The sequence below is a fragment of the Hemiscyllium ocellatum genome, chromosome 33 (genome assembly GCF_020745735.1).
Source record: "Hemiscyllium ocellatum isolate sHemOce1 chromosome 33, sHemOce1.pat.X.cur, whole genome shotgun sequence".
Lineage (NCBI taxonomy): Eukaryota > Metazoa > Chordata > Chondrichthyes > Orectolobiformes > Hemiscylliidae > Hemiscyllium > Hemiscyllium ocellatum.
Genome location: NC_083433.1, coordinates 21,026,340 through 21,042,112, shown reverse-complemented (window position 1 = coordinate 21,042,112; position 15,773 = coordinate 21,026,340). Strand labels below are relative to the sequence as shown.

General features: G+C 52.5%; 5 non-coding genes and 1 pseudogene across 5 annotated transcripts; all 6 read right to left on the bottom strand.

The window, feature by feature from the left end:
• Nucleotides 1–585: 585 nt before the first annotated feature.
• On the bottom strand, nt 586–777 carry LOC132831725 (U2 spliceosomal RNA). The gene has a single exon (XR_009646678.1). It is a non-coding gene; the product is annotated as a U2 spliceosomal RNA (small nuclear RNA).
• Nucleotides 778–2,602: 1,825 nt separating this feature from the next.
• LOC132831724 (U2 spliceosomal RNA) lies at nt 2,603–2,794 on the bottom strand. Its single transcript, XR_009646677.1, has one exon. It is a non-coding gene; the product is annotated as a U2 spliceosomal RNA (small nuclear RNA).
• A 1,819-nt stretch (nt 2,795–4,613) lies between these two features.
• On the bottom strand, nt 4,614–4,805 carry LOC132831723 (U2 spliceosomal RNA). Its single transcript, XR_009646676.1, has one exon. It is a non-coding gene; the product is annotated as a U2 spliceosomal RNA (small nuclear RNA).
• A 1,824-nt stretch (nt 4,806–6,629) lies between these two features.
• Nucleotides 6,630–6,821, bottom strand: LOC132831722 (U2 spliceosomal RNA). Its single transcript, XR_009646675.1, has one exon. It is a non-coding gene; the product is annotated as a U2 spliceosomal RNA (small nuclear RNA).
• Nucleotides 6,822–8,642: 1,821 nt separating this feature from the next.
• Nucleotides 8,643–8,820, bottom strand: LOC132831930 (U2 spliceosomal RNA; annotated as a pseudogene).
• A 5,777-nt stretch (nt 8,821–14,597) lies between these two features.
• Nucleotides 14,598–14,789, bottom strand: LOC132831721 (U2 spliceosomal RNA). Its single transcript, XR_009646674.1, has one exon. It is a non-coding gene; the product is annotated as a U2 spliceosomal RNA (small nuclear RNA).
• Nucleotides 14,790–15,773: the final 984 nt, after the last annotated feature.

The window sequence follows — 15,773 nt, the reverse complement described above, 5'->3', positions numbered from 1 at the left end:
AAAGACATTTCTTTCTTGTTCAAGAAAATATTAGGATAAATTTGTTGCCTCGGGGGTGGGGGGGGAGGCGGGGGGGTTGGGAAGGGGCTGTGGGGGCTGATCTGATAGCCATTTGACATTGGCTGAGTCATGGGATCCCACAACCTGATTTGACTGTGTTAAAAATCCCACAACACCAGGTTTCAGGCCAACGGGGTTCTTTGAAATTACAGCAGTCACCCCACCCCCCGCCACCGCCGTACCATCGGTGGGATACGTTCCAAGAACGACCGCAGAAGCCCAAAACGGCAGACAAGGGCAAATCCATTCATTTAAATTGGCAAGTTACCTTCCTGGCAGGCCCCTGGTTCCAGAATGTTCCCTGTAGCACGTTGGGGTTACCCCTGTCCTGGCTTTCTGCGTGCTGCACCTTCATCAGGTAACTGCAGAGCAGGTTCATAAGACAGAAAACCCGTAACAAAAGACGATAGTTTCCTGCAACTGAAAAGACAATAGATGCAACAATCACTGACTGCCATCAACACGGCAAACTAGCAAAGGCAAGAGATTCACATTGCATTCACCTGCTTTTGAACTTGGGTAAGCGTTGGGTGCACCATTCCTGGAAACACTGCAATACCAGGCTGATACATGGAGAGGACAGAGCAAGCCCTTAAGCCATCTCCCTGCTCCAAAAATCCATTTAATACAAACACTCCCACCTTCGGGAGATATCAGCGATTAAACTGATAAGAACAGAAACTACACATATTCCAAGCCAAAAGGCCGAGAAGCGATAGCACATTAATACTCCAACGGTGGAGGTCATATTTGCCGACTATCCTTTCCATCAGTTTGATGATATTCAAAGTTCCTTTATTCCCTTACCGTCTACCTTCCTTCCAAGATATCCAACCAGACCGGAAGATCACTCTGCAGCAGTCGCTGTGCTTTCCCCGTGCTTTTCTCTCCATCTGTTACGTAGCCGCGTAGGTCGCGCTGACGACCAATCAGATGGCACGGGCCGGAGCCACCGCACGTCAGGTCGACTGCAGAGAGGTTTCTCCCGGTGATCGGGGACAGCGGCGGCGGCAGGGTCATTCATTCCCCCGGCAGGGTCATTCATTCCCCCGGCATCTACAAGATTCACCAGAATTCCTCAGGCAGCACCTTGCAAACCCATGGCCAACGCAGCCTCGAAGGATGACGGCAGCAGATCCACGGGAACACCACCATTCGCAAGTTCTCCACCCTCCCCCCCCCCGAGACACTCGCTGTCCTGAATTGCAAATATGTCTTTGTTCCTCCGGTGTTACCGGGTCAAAATCGGGAATCCCCGCCCAAACAGCATCGCGGGGCTACCGACAGCACTTGGACTGCAGCGGTTCGAGAGAGCAGCTCACCACCAGGCTGATCTCGGCATGGGCGAGAAATGTTGGCCTTGACGGAAAGATCCTATTCATTGCCTCCCCTTGTGTTGGTGTAGCTTGCCCATAAATGCCAATCATCGTTTCCCTCACGTACAGGATTCGCTCCTCGGCATTCCGCATCAATCCGAAAAGTTGCGAAAAGCGAATTACGTCCGTGCACCCTTTCTTTATCGTCCACTCTCAATATCCTCTCTACTTGTATCCGACTCTCTGGAGAATGGGGAGGGAGCTGATCTCCCCGTGTAAACATGTCACGCTGCAAGCGCGCCTCATCACCACCAGCAGCTCGATTCGACATCTCCGTTCACATTGCTGCAGATCGCTGACAACATTATAATCCGACCCAGTTGACAAACTGACAACTGTTTCGCTACTTGCACCGCAAATGATGACAAATCGTTCCAAATCGTACGGGTGGCACAGTGGATCAGTGGTTAGTACGGCTGCCTGGTGGCACCAGGGAGCTGAAGCCAGTTCCAGCCTTGGGCGATCGTCTGCGTGAATAATCTTTACGTACAGACGTAGCTACTAAAGCAGGTCGCTTCCGTACAGTAGTTTGCGAAGAAACAAACAGAGATGGGGGTTTCACTCTATTCAGGAAACAGACCAAAGACATTTCTTTCTTGTTCAAGAAAATATTAGGATAAATTTGTTGCCTCGGGGGTGGGGGGGGAGGCGGGGGGGTTGGGAAGGGGCTGTGGGGGCTGATCTGATAGCCATTTGACATTGGCTGAGTCATGGGATCCCACAACCTGATTTGACTGTGTTAAAAATCCCACAACACCAGGTTTCAGGCCAACGGGGTTCTTTGAAATTACAGCAGTCACCCCACCCCCCGCCACCGCCGTACCATCGGTGGGATACGTTCCAAGAACGACCGCAGAAGCCCAAAACGGCAGACAAGGGCAAATCCATTCATTTAAATTGGCAAGTTACCTTCCTGGCAGGCCCCTGGTTCCAGAATGTTCCCTGTAGCACGTTGGGGTTACCCCTGTCCTGGCTTTCTGCGTGCTGCACCTTCATCAGGTAACTGCAGAGCAGGTTCATAAGACAGAAAACCCGTAACAAAAGACGATAGTTTCCTGCAACTGAAAAGACAATAGATGCAACAATCACTGACTGCCATCAACACGGCAAACTAGCAAAGGCAAGAGATTCACATTGCATTCACCTGCTTTTGAACTTGGGTAAGCGTTGGGTGCACCATTCCTGGAAACACTGCAATACCAGGCTGATACATGGAGAGGACAGAGCAAGCCCTTAAGCCATCTCCCTGCTCCAAAAATCCATTTAATACAAACACTCCCACCTTCGGGAGATATCAGCGATTAAACTGATAAGAACAGAAACTACACATATTCCAAGCCAAAAGGCCGAGAAGCGATAGCACATTAATACTCCAACGGTGGAGGTCATATTTGCCGACTATCCTTTCCATCAGTTTGATGATATTCAAAGTTCCTTTATTCCCTTACCGTCTACCTTCCTTCCAAGATATCCAACCAGACCGGAAGATCACTCTGCAGCAGTCGCTGTGCTTTCCCCGTGCTTTTCTCTCCATCTGTTACGTAGCCGCGTAGGTCGCGCTGACGACCAATCAGATGGCACGGGCCGGAGCCACCGCACGTCAGGTCGACTGCAGAGAGGTTTCTCCCGGTGATCGGGGACAGCGGCGGCGGCAGGGTCATTCATTCCCCCGGCAGGGTCATTCATTCCCCCGGCATCTACAAGATTCACCAGAATTCCTCAGGCAGCACCTTGCAAACCCATGGCCAACGCAGCCTCGAAGGATGACGGCAGCAGATCCACGGGAACACCACCATTCGCAAGTTCTCCCCCCCCTCCGAGACACTCGCTGTCCTGAATTGCAAATATGTCTTTGTTCCTCCGGTGTTACCGGGTCAAAATCGGGAATCCCCGCCCAAACAGCATCGCGGGGCTACCGACAGCACTTGGACTGCAGCGGCTCGAGAGAGCAGCTCACCACCAGGCTGATCTCGGCATGGGCGAGAAATGTTGGCCTTGACGGAAAGATCCTATTCATTGCCTCCCCTTGTGTTGGTGTAGCTTGCCCATAAATGCCAATCATCGTTTCCCTCACGTACAGGATTCGCTCCTCGGCATTCCGCATCAATCCGAAAAGTTGCGAAAAGCGAATTACGTCCGTGCACCCTTTCTTTATCGTCCACTCTCAATATCCTCTCTACTTGTATCCGACTCTCTGGAGAATGGGGAGGGAGCTGATCTCCCCGTGTAAACATGTCACGCTGCAAGCGCGCCTCATCACCACCAGCAGCTCGATTCGACATCTCCGTTCACATTGCTGCAGATCGCTGACAACATTATAATCCGACCCAGTTGACAAACTGACAACTGTTTCGCTACTTGCACCGCAAATGATGACAAATCGTTCCAAATCGTACGGGTGGCACAGTGGATCAGTGGTTAGTACGGCTGCCTGGTGGCACCAGGGAGCTGAAGCCAGTTCCAGCCTTGGGCGATCGTCTGCGTGAATAATCTTTACGTACAGACGTAGCTACTAAAGCAGGTCGCTTCCGTACAGTAGTTTGCGAAGAAACAAACAGAGATGGGGGTTTCACTCTATTCAGGAAACAGACCAAAGACATTTCTTTCTTGTTCAAGAAAATATTAGGATAAATTTGTTGCCTCGGGGGTGGGGGGGGGGGCGGGGGGGTTGGGAAGGGGCTGTGGGGGCTGATCTGATAGCCATTTGACATTGGCTGAGTCATGGGATCCCACAACCTGATTTGACTGTGTTAAAAATCCCACAACACCAGGTTTCAGGCCAACGGGGTTCTTTGAAATTACAGCAGTCACCCCACCCCCCGCCACCGCCGTACCATCGGTGGGATACGTTCCAAGAACGACCGCAGAAGCCCAAAACGGCAGACAAGGGCAAATCCATTCATTTAAATTGGCAAGTTACCTTCCTGGCAGGCCCCTGGTTCCAGAATGTTCCCTGTAGCACGTTGGGGTTACCCCTGTCCTGGCTTTCTGCGTGCTGCACCTTCATCAGGTAACTGCAGAGCAGGTTCATAAGACAGAAAACCCGTAACAAAAGACGATAGTTTCCTGCAACTGAAAAGACAATAGATGCAACAATCACTGACTGCCATCAACACGGCAAACTAGCAAAGGCAAGAGATTCACATTGCATTCACCTGCTTTTGAACTTGGGTAAGCGTTGGGTGCACCATTCCTGGAAACACTGCAATACCAGGCTGATACATGGAGAGGACAGAGCAAGCCCTTAAGCCATCTCCCTGCTCCAAAAATCCATTTAATACAAACACTCCCACCTTCGGGAGATATCAGCGATTAAACTGATAAGAACAGAAACTACACATATTCCAAGCCAAAAGGCCGAGAAGCGATAGCACATTAATACTCCAACGGTGGAGGTCATATTTGCCGACTATCCTTTCCATCAGTTTGATGATATTCAAAGTTCCTTTATTCCCTTACCGTCTACCTTCCTTCCAAGATATCCAACCAGACCGGAAGATCACTCTGCAGCAGTCGCTGTGCTTTCCCCGTGCTTTTCTCTCCATCTGTTACGTAGCCGCGTAGGTCGCGCTGACGACCAATCAGATGGCACGGGCCGGAGCCACCGCACGTCAGGTCGACTGCAGAGAGGTTTCTCCCGGTGATCGGGGACAGCGGCGGCGGCAGGGTCATTCATTCCCCCGGCAGGGTCATTCATTCCCCCGGCATCTACAAGATTCACCAGAATTCCTCAGGCAGCACCTTGCAAACCCATGGCCAACGCAGCCTCGAAGGATGACGGCAGCAGATCCACGGGAACACCACCATTCGCAAGTTCTCCCCCTCCCCCCCCCCGAGACACTCGCTGTCCTGAATTGCAAATATGTCTTTGTTCCTCCGGTGTTACCGGGTCAAAATCGGGAATCCCCGCCCAAACAGCATCGCGGGGCTACCGACAGCACTTGGACTGCAGCGGTTCGAGAGAGCAGCTCACCACCAGGCTGATCTCGGCATGGGCGAGAAATGTTGGCCTTGACGGAAAGATCCTATTCATTGCCTCCCCTTGTGTTGGTGTAGCTTGCCCATAAATGCCAATCATCGTTTCCCTCACGTACAGGATTCGCTCCTCGGCATTCCGCATCAATCCGAAAAGTTGCGAAAAGCGAATTACGTCCGTGCACCCTTTCTTTATCGTCCACTCTCAATATCCTCTCTACTTGTATCCGACTCTCTGGAGAATGGGGAGGGAGCTGATCTCCCCGTGTAAACATGTCACGCTGCAAGCGCGCCTCATCACCACCAGCAGCTCGATTCGACATCTCCGTTCACATTGCTGCAGATCGCTGACAACATTATAATCCGACCCAGTTGACAAACTGACAACTGTTTCGCTACTTGCACCGCAAATGATGACAAATCGTTCCAAATCGTACGGGTGGCACAGTGGATCAGTGGTTAGTACGGCTGCCTGGTGGCACCAGGGAGCTGAAGCCAGTTCCAGCCTTGGGCGATCGTCTGCGTGAATAATCTTTACGTACAGACGTAGCTACTAAAGCAGGTCGCTTCCGTACAGTAGTTTGCGAAGAAACAAACAGAGATGGGGGTTTCACTCTATTCAGGAAACAGACCAAAGACATTTCTTTCTTGTTCAAGAAAATATTAGGATAAATTTGTTGCCTCGGGGGTGGGGGGGGAGGCGGGGGGGTTGGGAAGGGGCTGTGGGGGCTGATCTGATAGCCATTTGACATTGGCTGAGTCATGGGATCCCACAACCTGATTTGACTGTGTTAAAAATCCCACAACACCAGGTTTCAGGCCAACGGGGTTCTTTGAAATTACAGCAGTCACCCCACCCCCCGCCACCGCCGTACCATCGGTGGGATACGTTCCAAGAACGACCGCAGAAGCCCAAAACGGCAGACAAGGGCAAATCCATTCATTTAAATTGGCAAGTTACCTTCCTGGCAGGCCCCTGGTTCCAGAATGTTCCCTGTAGCACGTTGGGGTTACCCCTGTCCTGGCTTTCTGCGTGCTGCACCTTCATCAGGTAACTGCAGAGCAGGTTCATAAGACAGAAAACCCGTAACAAAAGACGATAGTTTCCTGCAACTGAAAAGACAATAGATGCAACAATCACTGACTGCCATCAACACGGCAAACTAGCAAAGGCAAGAGATTCACATTGCATTCACCTGCTTTTGAACTTGGGTAAGCGTTGGGTGCACCATTCCTGGAAACACTGCAATACCAGGCTGATACATGGAGAGGACAGAGCAAGCCCTTAAGCCATCTCCCTGCTCCAAAAATCCATTTAATACAAACACTCCCACCTTCGGGAGATATCAGCGATTAAACTGATAAGAACAGAAACTACACATATTCCAAGCCAAAAGGCCGAGAAGCGATAGCACATTAATACTCCAACGGTGGAGGTCATATTTGCCGACTATCCTTTCCATCAGTTTGATGATATTCAAAGTTCCTTTATTCCCTTACCGTCTACCTTCCTTCCAAGATATCCAACCAGACCGGAAGATCACTCTGCAGCAGTCGCTGTGCTTTCCCCGTGCTTTTCTCTCCATCTGTTACGTAGCCGCGTAGGTCGCGCTGACGACCAATCAGATGGCACGGGCCGGAGCCACCGCACGTCAGGTCGACTGCAGAGAGGTTTCTCCCGGTGATCGGGGACAGCGGCGGCGGCAGGGTCATTCATTCCCCCGGCAGGGTCATTCATTCCCCCGGCATCTACAAGATTCACCAGAATTCCTCAGGCAGCACCTTGCAAACCCATGGCCAACGCAGCCTCGAAGGATGACGGCAGCAGATCCACGGGAACACCACCATTCGCAAGTTCTCCCCCCCCTCCGAGACACTCGCTGTCCTGAATTGCAAATATGTCTTTGTTCCTCCGGTGTTACCGGGTCAAAATCGGGAATCCCCGCCCAAACAGCATCGCGGGGCTACCGACAGCACTTGGACTGCAGCGGTTCGAGAGAGCAGCTCACCACCAGGCTGATCTCGGCATGGGCGAGAAATGTTGGCCTTGACGGAAAGATCCTATTCATTGCCTCCCCTTGTGTTGGTGTAGCTTGCCCATAAATGCCAATCATCGTTTCCCTCACGTACAGGATTCGCTCCTCGGCATTCCGCATCAATCCGAAAAGTTGCGAAAAGCGAATTACGTCCGTGCACCCTTTCTTTATCGTCCACTCTCAATATCCTCTCTACTTGTATCCGACTCTCTGTGGAGAATGGGGAGGGAGCTGATCTCCCCGTGTAAACATGTCACGCTGCAAGCGCGCCTCATCACCACCAGCAGCTCGATTCGACATCTCCGTTCACATTGCTGCAGATCGCTGACAACATTATAATCCGACCCAGTTGACAAACTGACAACTGTTTCGCTACTTGCACCGCAAATGATGACAAATCGTTCCAAATCGTACGGGTGGCACAGTGGATCAGTGGTTAGTACGGCTGCCTGGTGGCACCAGGGAGCTGAAGCCAGTTCCAGCCTTGGGCGATCGTCTGCGTGAATAATCTTTATGTACAGACGTAGCTACTAAAGCAGGTCGCTTCCGTACAGTAGTTTGCGAAGAAACAAACAGAGATGGGGGTTTCACTCTATTCAGGAAACAGACCAAAGACATTTCTTTCTTGTTCAAGAAAATATTAGGATACATTTGTTGCCTCGGGGGTGGGGGGGGAGGCGGGGGGGTTGGGAAGGGGCTGTGGGGGCTGATCTGATAGCCATTTGACATTGGCTGAGTCATGGGATCCCACAACCTGATTTGACTGTGTTAAAAATCCCACAACACCAGGTTTCAGCCCAACGGGGTTCTTTGAAATTACAGCAGTCACCCCACCCCCCGCCACCGCCGTACCATCGGTGGGATACGTTCCAAGAACGACCGCAGAAGCCCAAAACGGCAGACAAGGGCAAATCCATTCATTTAAATTGGCAAGTTACCTTCCTGGCAGGACCCTGGTTCCAGAATGTTCCCTGTAGCACGTTGGGGTTACCCCTGTCCTGGCTTTCAGCGTGCTGCACCTTCATCAGGTAACTGCAGAGCAGGTTCATAAGACAGAAAACCCGTAACAAAAGACGATAGTTTCCTGCAACTGAAAAGACAATAGATGCAACAATCACTGACTGCCATCAACACGGCAAACTAGCAAAGGCAAGAGATTCACATTGCATTCACCTGCTTTTGAACTTGGGTAAGCGTTGGGTGCACCATTCCTGGAAACACTGCAATACCAGGCTGATACATGGAGAGGACAGAGCAAGCCCTGAAGCCATCTCCCTGCTCCAAAAATCCATTTAATACAAACACTCCCACCTTCGGGAGATATCAGCGATTAAACTGATAAGAACAGAAACTTTTTTTTATTTCAAAAATATACTTTATTCATAAAATATGCATAGAATAATTTGATACACTGTACATTAGGTAATGCCATTCATATTTCCACATTTACATACACAGCTCCGAATTATCATTATTCCATACAGATCAGTGCATCTCTCACTCATATATTGAGCTGAGGCGTCAGCAGAGCCCAAATGACTGCATGGGCCCCCTGCTTTTCTTTCGACAGGCAGATGTTAAACGGTGGTCTTTCCCCACCGCGCCTTGGCGGCAGCTGCCCCAAGCTTCAGCGCGTCCCTCAACACGTAGTCCTGGACCTTGGAATGTGCCAGTCTGCAACACTCAGTCGGGGTCAACTCCTTCAGCTGGAAGATCAACAGGTTTCGGACCGCCCAGAGAGCGTCCTTCACCGAGTTGATGATCCTCCAGGCGCAGTTGATGTTCGTCTCGGTGTGCGTCCCGGGGAACAGGCCGTAGAGCACGGAGTCCCGTGTCACGGCGCTGCTCGGGACGAACCTCGACAAATACCACTGCATTCCTCTCCAGACTTCCTCTGCATAGGCACATTCCAGAAGGAGGTGTGTGACAGTCTCGTCCCCCCCGCAGCCGCTTCGAGGGCAGCGTGCGGTGCGGCTGAGAGTCCGGGCGTGCATAAACGATCTCACAGGTAGAGCCCTTCTCACCACCAGCCAAGCCATGTCTTGGTGCTTGTTGGAAAGTTCTGGCGATGAGGCATTCTGCCAAATTGCTTTGACAGTCTGCTCAGGGAACCACTCAACAGGATCCGCCCTCTCCTTTTCCCGAAGGGTCTCGAGGACGCTACGTGCTGACCACTTCCTGATGGACTTGTGGTCAAAGGTGTTTTTCTTCAGAAATTTCTCCACGAAGGACAGGTGGTACGGAACGGTCCAACTACTCGGAGCGTTCCGCGGCAGCGAGGCCAGGCCCATCCTTCGCAACACCGGGGACAGGTAGAACCTCAGTACGTAGTGACACTTGGTGTTTGCGTACCGGGGATCCACACACAGCTTGATGCAGCCACACACAAAGGTGGCCATCAGGGTGAGGGTGGCATTGGGTGTATTTTTTCCCCCGTTGCCCAGATCTTTGTACAGTGACTCCCTTCGGACCCGGTCCATCTTTGAACTCCATATGAACTGGAAGATGGCCCGGGCGACTGCAGCGGCGCAGGTTCTGGGAATAGGCCAGACCTGTGCCACGTACAACAGCAATGACAGTGCCTCACACCTGATGACCAGGCTTTTTCCCGTGATGGAGAGCAACCGTAGCCTCCATCTGCCCAGTTTCTGCCTCACTTTACTGATACGCTCCTCCCAAGACTTGGCGCACGCCCCAGCCCCTCCGAACCAAATACCCAGCACCTTCAGGTGGGCGGTCCTGACGGTGAAGGGGATCGAGGATTGGTCGGCCCAGTTCCCGAAGAGCATGGCCTCGCTCTTGCCTCGGTTTACCTTGGCCCCCGAGGCCCGTTCGAACTGGTCACAAATGCACATGAGTCTGCGCACGGACAGCGGATCCGAGCAGAAAACGGCGACGTCATCCATGTACAGGGAGGCCTTAACCTGCTGGCCCCCGCTGCCCGGAATAGTCACCCCTCTCAGGCTCGCATCCTTCCTGATGGACTCGGCAAATGGCTCTATGCAGCACACAAACAAGGCTGGAGAGAGAGGGCAGCCCTGCCTGACTCCAGATCTGACTGGGAAGCTATCTGATTCCCACCCATTGATTGAGACTGCACTTACGATGTTGGTGTAGAGCAGTCTGATCCAATTGCAGATTCCCTCCCCAAAGCCCATTTTGGAGAGAACATCTCTCATATACATGTGTGATATCCTGTCAAAGGCTTTCTCCTGGTCCAGGCTGATCAGGCAGGCGTCCAACCCTCTGTCCTGCACGTAGGCGATCGTATCCCTGAGGAGTGCGAGACTCTCAGCGATCTTCCTGCCTGGCACAGCACAGGTTTGGTCAGGGTGAATCACCGACCCCAGAGCAGACCTGACCCGGTTGGCAATTACCTTTGACAGGATTTTGTAATCTGCATTCAACAGTGTGATCGGTCTCCAATTTTTTGAGTTCCTCGCTCTCCCCCTTCCGCTTATAGATGAGGGTGATGATGCCTTTCCTCATGGATTCGCTCATGGTACCTGCCCGAAGCATACTGACATACACCTCCAGCAGGTCCTGGCCAATCAAGTCCCACAGAGCGGAATAGAGCTCGACCGGTAAGCCATCGCTTCCGGGAGTTTTATTCTTTTCGAAGGACTCGAGGGCCTTGGTCAGCTCGTCCAGAGATAGCGGCTGGTCCAGCCTCTCGCGTGTTCTGTCGTCTAAGACCTCCGTGATAGACGACAGGAACGACTGGGAGGCCGCGCTGTCGGTCGGCTTCGCGTCATACAGACTGGCATAGAAGGATTTACTGATCCTCATGACGTCAGCCTGAGATGACGTTGTCGAGCCGTCTTCTTCCTTCAGGCTGCTGAGCACAGAGCTCTCTTTGTGCACCTTCTGGAAGAAGAAACGTGAGCACGTCTCGTCCTGCTCCACCGAGCGGACCCTGGACCGGAAGATTATCTTGGAGGCCTCTGAGGCAAAGAGCGAGGCTTGCTGGCCCTTCACCTCCTTGAGGTCCTCCGTGACATCGACCCCCATCGTCTGCAGCAGGAGCAGGTTCTGCATACTTTCCTGGAGCTGGGACAGTTTTCCCCGCCTCTCTCTCGCCTCCTGAACACCTTTGAGGATGAAGAACCTCTTGATGTTCCCTTTAACTGTTTCCCACCAGTCTGCTGGAGACTCAAAGAGGGGCTTCACGGTTCTCCAACCTGCGTAGTCCCTCTTGAGCTCCTCAATGTTTCCCGGGGTCAACAGCTTAGTGTTCAGCTTCCATGTTCCCTTACCCGCCCGCTGCTCGTCCTGTAGGTGACAGTCGGCCAGCAGGAGGCAGTGGTCAGAGAAGAACACCGGCTTGACGTCGGTGGATCTGACCGAGAGCGTTCGGGACACAAACAGGTAATCTATCCTTGAGCGGATAGACCCGTCTGCCCGTGACCAGGTGTATCTACGCTGCGCTCCGTCTGCAGGGGTGCTGAAGACGTCGTGCAGCTTGGCATCTTTTACCGCGTCCATCAGGGCTCTGGACGTGGCGTCCAGTTTACTGTCCCCCCCGCCGGATCGTCCATCTGCATCAATGATACAGTTGAAGTCTCCGGCCAGAATGACCGGCCTGGACGTAGCCAGCAACAGTGGAAGCTGCTGCAGGACGGCCAACCGTTCACTCTTACCCACTGGGGCGTACACATTGATCAGTCTCAGGGGAGCATTCCTGTACATAACGTCGGCGACGAGGAGGCGCCCGCCCACCACCTCCTTAACCTCGGAGATGGTGAAGTTGCTTCCTCGCAACAGGATACCCAGGCCGGAGGCGCGGCTATCGTTGCCCCCCGACCAAACTGACTGCCCATGGGCCCACAAGCTCGACCATCTCCTGTAGCTGCTGAGGTGCGGTATCCCACACTCCTGCAGAAACAGGAGGTCGGCTTTAACGCTGGCCAGGAAGGCCATCGTTGAAACACATCGCGTAGCCGATTTGATGCTACGCACATTGATGCTGGCAACTTTAAACCCCATTTTAACAATTTACAAGGTTAATAGTGTCCATTTGCTGCTGGTCTTGCTCCTCTGGGGTAGCTGCGTGCATCCCCGTGGTGACGGCAAACTGCTGGACCATCCCAGGGCTGAGGTAGCTGTCCGGCTCCACGCTGGAGCCATTTCCCCGCTCTGGTGTCTTTGTGTCAAGCCCAGGGTCCGCACCGTCCAGTTCTCCATCTGACAGTGGGGCTGTCACAGGACCGCTGCTCCCAGTTACCTGGAGCTGTGGGCCGGTGGACACCTCTTGGTTCTCACCGGGTAGGGGGAGGCCTTTATTAAACTGATAAGAACAGAAACTACACATATTCCAAGCCAAAAGGCCGAGAAGCGATAGCACATCAATACTCCAACGGTGGAGGTCATATTTGCCGACTATCCTTTCCATCAGTTTGATGATATTCAAAGTTCCTTTATTCCCTTACCGTCTACCTTCCTTCCAAGATATCCAACCAGACCGGAAGATCACTCTGCAGCAGTCGCTGTGCTTTACCCGTGGTTTTCTGTTACGTAGCCGCGTAGGTCGCGCTGACGACCAATCAGATGGCACGGGCCGGAGCCACTGCACGTCAGGTCGACTGCAGAGAGGTTTCTCCCGGTGATCGGGGACAGCGGCGGCGGCAGGGTCATTCATTCCCCCGGCAGGGTCATTCATTCCCCCGGCATCTACAAGATTCACCAGAATTCCTCAGGCAGCACCTTGCAAACCCATGGCCAACGCAGCCTCGAAGGATGACGGCAGCAGATCCACGGGAACACCACCATTCGCAAGTTCTCCCCCGCGCCGAGGCACTCGCTGTCCTGAATTGCAAATATGTCCTTGTTCCTCCGGTGTTACCGGGTCAAAATCGGGAATCCCCGCCCAAACAGCATCGCCGGGCTACCGACAGCACTTGGACTGCAGCGGTTCGAGAGAGCAGCTCACCACCAGGCTGATCTCGGCATGGGCGAGAAATGTTGGCCTTGACGGAAAGATCCTATTCATTGCCTCCCCTTGTGTTGGTGTAGCTTGCCCATAAATGCCAATCATCGTTTCCCTCACGTACAGGATTCGCTCCTCGGCATTCCGCATCAATCCGAAAAGTTGCGAAAAGCGAATTACGTCCGTGCACCCTTTCTTTATCGTCCACTTTCAATATCCTCTCTACTTGTATCCGACTCTCTGTGGAGAATGGGGAGGGAGCTGATCTCCCCGTGTAAACATGTCACGCTGCAAGCGTGCCTCATCACCACCAGCAGCTCGATTCGACATCTCCGTTCACATTGCTGCAGATCGCTGACAACATTATAATCCGACCCAGTTGACAAACTGACAACTGTTTCGCTACTTGCACCGCAAATGATGACAAATCGTTCCAAATCGTACGGGTGGCACAGTGGATCAGTGGTTAGTACGGCTGCCTGGTGGCACCAGGGAGCTGAAGCCAGTTCCAGCCTTGGGCGATGGTCTGCGTGAATAATCTTTACGTGCAGACGTAGCTACTAAAGCAGGTCGCTTCCGTACAGTAGTTTGCGAAGAAACAAACAGAGATGGGGGTTTCACTCTATTCAGGAAACAGACCAAAGACATTTCTTTCTTGTTCAAGAAAATATTAGGATAAATTTGTTGCCTCGGGGTTGGGGGGGAGGCGGGGGGGTTGGGAAGGGGCTGTGGGGGCTGATCTGATAGCCATTTGACATTGGCTGAGTCATGGGATCCCACAACCTGATTTGACTGTGTTAAAAATCCCACAACACCAGGGTTCAGCCCAACGGGGTTCTTTGAAATTACAGCAGTCACCCCACCCCCCGCCACCGCCGTACCATCGGTGGGATACGTTCAAAGAACGACCGCAGAAGCCCAAAACGGCAGACAAGGGCAAATCCATTCATTCAAATTGGCAAGTTACCTTCCTGGCAGGCCCCTGGTTCCAGAATGTTCCCTGTAGCACGTTGGGGTTACCCCTGTCCTGGCTTTCAGCGTGCTGCACCTTCATCAGGTAACTGCAGAGCAGGTTCATAAGACAGAAAACCCGTAACAAAAGACGATAGTTTCCTGCAACTGAAAAGACAATAGATGCAACAATCACTGACTGCCATCAACACGGCAAACTAGCAAAGGCAAGAGATTCACATTGCATTCACCTGCTTTTGAACTTGGGTAAGCGTTGGGTGCACCATTCCTGGAAACACTGCAATACCAGGCTGATACATGGAGAGGACAGAGCAAGCCCTTAAGCCATCTCCCTGCTCCAAAAATCCATTTAATACAAACACTCCCACCTTCGGGAGATATCAGCGATTAAACTGATAAGAACAGAAACTACACATATTCCAAGCCAAAAGGCCGAGAAGCGATAGCACATTAATACTCCAACGGTGGAGGTCATATTTGCCGACTATCCTTTCCATCAGTTTGATGATATTCAAAGTTCCTTTATTCCCTTACCGTCTACCTTCCTTCCAAGATATCCAACCAGACCGGAAGATCACTCTGCAGCAGTCGCTGTGCTTTCCCCGTGGTTTTCTGTTACGTAGCCGCGTAGGTCGCGCTGACGACCAATCAGATGGCACGGGCCGGAGCCACCGCACGTCAGGTCGACTGCAGAGAGGTTTCTCCCGGTGATCGGGGACAGCGGCGGCGGCAGGGTCATTCATTCCCCCGGCAGGGTCATTCATTCCCCCGGCATCTACAAGATTCACCAGAATTCCTCAGGCAGCACCTTGCAAACCCATGGCCAACGCAGCCTCGAAGGATGACGGCAGCAGATCCACGGGAACACCACCATTCGCAAGTTCTCCCCCGCGCCGAGGCACTCGCTGTCCTGAATTGCAAATATGTCCTTGTTCCTCCGGTGTTACCGGGTCAAAATCGGGAATCCCCGCCCAAACAGCATCGCGGGGCTACCGACAGCACTTGGACTGCAGCGGTTCGAGAGAGCAGCTCACCACCAGGCTGATCTCGGCATGGGCGAGAAATGTTGGCCTTGACGGAAAGATCCTATTCATTGCCTCCCCTTGTGTTGGTGTAGATTGCCCATAAATGCCAATCATCGTTTCCCTCACGTACAGGATTCGCTCCTCGGCATTCCGCATCAATCCGAAAAGTTGCGAAAAGCGAATTACGTCCGTGCACCCTTTCTTTATCGTCCACTTTCAATATCCTCTCTACTTGTATCCGACTCTCTGTGGAGAATGGGGAGGGAGCTGATCTCCCCGTGTAAACATGTCACGCTGCAAGCGCGCCTCATCACCACCAGCAGCTCGATTCGACATCTCCGTTCACATTGCTGCAGATCGCTGACAACATTATAATCCGACCCAGTTGACAAACTGACAACTG